We start from the raw sequence: 4,834 nt of genomic DNA, 5'->3' as shown, positions 1-4,834 counted from the left end.
CTACTAAGCATTCTTCTTCATACCTTCTTTTGAGATTGGCTCCTTAATGTAAAGGTGCTATTATGTGACTGTTGTTGAGTGCAACAAGCACTTATAATAGAGTGACCATGTTGTATGTGGGGTTTGTTAGTGTTGGGTAGAGCTCTAAGATCTTCATGAAAAGCTTGAGAAGTATCAATAAATACTTGATTATTGTCCCCGCCTTTAGCTTTCCTTACTTGAAAGATAAGACCATATACAATAGAATTGAGATGGGTCTAAAAAATAATTTCAAATCAAGATGTGATATCCCTTAGCATAAAGACCTTATTATACTTACATGTATACAAGTTAACTTTCTGAATTTAGTATGCTAAATTACAAAGACAGATAGATAATTAATTATCAGTGATTTTACTGATAATGGATTATGTATAGATATTGTTGTAAATTTGTCTTTATGTTTTATGTTATGAATAAAGATAAATTGGAAATTATGGCTAGGGACAAATGGATGAAAGAGAAAAAGAGGTTGCAAAGTTCAAAAAAAATAAAATTATTATTATCCATCAAAAGTCCTAGGCATCTAATCTGTGTGATTAGATTAATTATGAAAATTATTAAAGGGGCATTTAAATGTTCCTAGAAGACATGAAGTTGTCTTTAGAAGTGGGAAACAAAGTCTCATAAATGAGCAGTTAATTGTTTGTCACCTGTTGGTGAGGTGGAGACAATTAATAACCACCTAAAGAAGTGGTAGATGGATAATATTTGGGAATTTACCTATCATTTTCTTATTATTCATGAGAAGAATAACAGTGAATGAAGAGAAATAGAGAGAACAAATATATGAAAAAAGAGTTGCAGGACTAATTTGCTTAAGGGGACAAGCAAAGTTGTTGTGTCAAGACTAGGAGGAGCCAAGTAATTTGCCTTATAATTTACAGAGCTATTCAAGACTGTATTTCTTACTCTATTTTTTTATGTTCCAAAATATTTTATGTTTTTATCTGTTTTTAAGTTATTATTTCATGGTAGTTGTCCAATGTGAATTAAAATTAAATGAGTAGTTATTTAAATGGTAATGAGAATATATGTTTTTATTATATTATTGTAAGTCTATAATTCGACATTCAGGTTGTGAAGAATTCTAGGAGATATTCTTGTTTTTCAAAACAAGGTGTTTAGTAACCTTCTAACCTGATGGAAAAATGATTTTACTTGTTTCTTACCTAGTATTTGATAGCTGAAAAGCCATAATAATAAAGAGTAATTGTGTTTAAATAATATTATTGAAGAAATATTGATATTCAGAGAAGCTAATACCAGTGGAGAATATATATTCCATTCTCACAAAAGAATGAACATATATACCTATGTAATCTAGATACATACATTTAGTTTAATGCTAGAAGAGATAAAGAAGGAGAAGGAAACAATTTAGAGTAGAAAATAACCACAACAATGATATACTTTACTATGGAAGTATAGTTTGAACAAATACATTTATCATAATCTATTTTAATAAAGTTCAAGAGAGATATAAATAACTTCGGGAACGCGGTGAGACAAAGATAAAATTAAATATATTTCTAAATATTAGAACGATAAACTGAGAAAAAGAGAAGTTTGTGTGCGAACAATTAGATAACACAGAGAAAAGAATCGATGGTGTTAAAAATCAAAGACAATTTTTATCTATCCCAGAGAACAACATTATATAAGTTAAGAGAGTCCCATTGATCAATCGACATAAACCAAACTAGTGGGTTGAATATGTATATATTATGTATTTATGCAAACAATAATCTGACAGTCCATAGCATAATCACTTCCTTTTGAAGGAAAATCTATTAAATGTATAAACCACATACATAGACAACTAGTCCAACTCAGAATTTAATGGAAGAATAATTTAATGAAAAATAACTTACCGTTATGAATGAAAATCTTCTGAAGTATTTTGGTTAGAAAATAATGCCAAAATTATAATATAAGTGTGAATTTCCTCCAGGAAATTTAATTTCCCTACTCCTCGACATGACGAGGATGAACTAAAAAGAATTAATAATTTCACAAGAAGGGATTTTCTGTCGCATAATAGTTGTCTCATTCAGGAACACATGAGTTATTGTGTAATAGTCCAACCTAGTAGCAAAAGAAGTTTTGTGTTAGTGCCAAATGGTGGAATTCAAAATTAATCCTTATGTCGCTCAATATAGGAGGAGCAACAGTTGAATTACCTAAAAAAAGAAAAGAAAAAGATTTAAAAATAACATATGATAGATTCTAATTTGGAAAACAAAGTTTACCAAAAAGGAATAACAATTGAGTTATACCTGTGGTTACAGGAAAATTTCTTTAGTGGTTGACCTATCACAAAAAATGGAAAATATTAAGGTGTTAAATTGTGTCAACCAAGGAATCTCAAGGAAAGTAAATCTTATTAATAATATTCATAGAAAATCCAAAATTTAAATGAAACACTCTCGTAGATTTGTTACAATTAAGGATAAGAGTTTTTATTATACACAACTTTGTAGGTTTTTGGCTTATGGGGGCTTGACCGAGGTTCAGAGTTGTCACGCCAACCAATAAAACCCTAACTGCTGGCCCTTTCGGTAACAACTTTCATAACGCATGCTACAGTCTCACCCGAAGCACTATTGGGGGATGTTAGAACCAGGTTTCTGCATCCAGGGACATGTGATAAATGCTTCTCAGGTTATGATAGTTCAGATCTGCCTTTGCGCAGATCGGCATCCTGCTAGGGCTCATCGCTATAACTAAGTTAAAATGGCTTTCATACCTTCGCGAAGGTCTATGATCAGTCGTTGCAGACCTTAAACAAATAATTTATCTACTTTTGCGCATCTGTAAACCACCCTAGATCTGAGTTCACACAGATCTATTCAATTCATCAGAAAACATAACATAAATAGCTCTTAATTTCGCAAAACTAGACATCTACTCATATCATGTATCATTAAGATAGATTCAGTGATTCCGTGCAACATTCATTCATTATTTCATAAAAACAAATCATTAAGTTACATAATATAACATAAATAGATTCAACAGAAATGCTCAATAATTCTTCAAAAGAAGTCTTTATTGATCTTAAATGGTTAGATTACAAACTCTTCTACCCTGCATACTCAGTTGTAGGGGTCTACGCACTCAGTTGTGGACTTACAAAAGATTCCTGCACACTCAGTTGCAGGAGCCTTCCCCTTCTCGCATAAGTACAGGAAGCAAACCTTTCCTGCCTTAGAACTCGCCTAGAATAGTTCTATCTTGATTCTCCACTACTACTATTCCTTGAGTTACCTCTAAGATTCACTCTGACTCAAATATATAGTCTTTTCAATACAATACCATGGTCTGCGGACCATGGGAGTCTCAAAACCGACTTAACTATCTATCCAAACAAGGGTTAAGGCCCCTTTGACACCTATCTATCTACGCGCTCTGCATCCACATATTACAGAAACTTTACATATTTTACAAGAAAATATACAAAATTTTGGTTAACTAACACCAAAACTGCCCCTATGGGCCCTATCCCAATAGGCCCCCAACACAAAGATTATGATTTGCCCTCGATTCACTCATCTAGCACCACGATCTTGTTGTGAGGACCACCTAGTGCAACCTGTCTCACTGCAACTTCGGCAGTGCTCTCCGCCGCTGCATGCGGTACCTCTTTGACCAATTTCTCTATTGTTAGCTCCTCCACTACTAGGTGCATTTTCCTCTACATCTGTTATAACCCCTTGAGCTTCTCCTGAAGTGACAAAGTAAGCTGGCAAGCTTCATCTAGCCACGGCTATAGTCTGGCCTTCAACAAGGCCTCTTTCCTCTGCAATTCCTCTACCTATGTTAGTAGTTGCTTGCCCTCTTGTAAATTTGCGACAAAGTGCACGTAGTTGCTCGAACCTCATCATATTTTTGTTATGTCTCTTAGACATCTGTGTTCATCTTGTGCAGGTTTGGGTCCTCTTGCAAATTCGTCCATAATTCAATCATTGCATCAAACATTGAGGAGCAGTCATTGATTGTGGTATCCAATGTGCTCATTCTATCCTTGATTATTGCTTCGCATTGCTTCCAAGCCTCTGGTGGAGTCATTGGCTGCAACTTCAACTGTAGCTCGGATATCTTCATCTGGAATTCAAAGGTAACTCTGCCAACTTCATCCTTCGATGCGCGTACTGCGGCAACCAACTTTCTTACTTTTGCAGAGGCTTCATCATCCTCCAGGATCAGTAATTTGGGCACTGACTTGTAGGCCTGCTCAATTGTCGTCTATAAGCTCTGACTTTTCTACTGCATCTCATCCGTGGTCTTCAATGCCTGAGTTTTCTCCTCGAATATCTGTTCATTTTTCACCTTGAACTCGCTAATAATTGTGAGGGCGTGCTACTCTCGAATCCTCAATTCATCTGAAACCCCCTGATGCAACGCATGGAGGGTCTGGAGCAGCAGCGTGGCCAAGTTCATGCCCATATCCTTCACTGTACTAATCATAGCACGATCCTCATCTGATTCTACGCAGACTAACCCTTTGGAAATGGAATGACTCTGAGGTCCAAAGTCTATTCTAGCTCCGCCATGGTGCCACTTCCTTGTGTTAGCTATCTTGTGCGTCATTCACTTGCCCGACACCCACCTAAATCCTGTTAGCTTGGATCTGTAGCTCACGCAAATCCTTTTGGATGCTCCCTAGCGTCTACACATATTTTTGCTCGAACTGCTGCAACACTTTAGCTGTTGTGTCCCTAACTTTATCCCCAATCTCATCGAGATCACTTACTGTCAACAACATTGGGTCAATGTGTGCCTGTTTGTCCGA

Source organism: Pinus tabuliformis, chromosome 1_1 (genome assembly GCF_031772625.1).
Source record: "Pinus tabuliformis cultivar Carrire ecotype Pingquan chromosome 1_1, CPIR1, whole genome shotgun sequence".
Lineage (NCBI taxonomy): Eukaryota > Viridiplantae > Streptophyta > Pinopsida > Pinales > Pinaceae > Pinus > Pinus tabuliformis.
Note: the sequence above shows the minus strand (reverse complement) of the source record.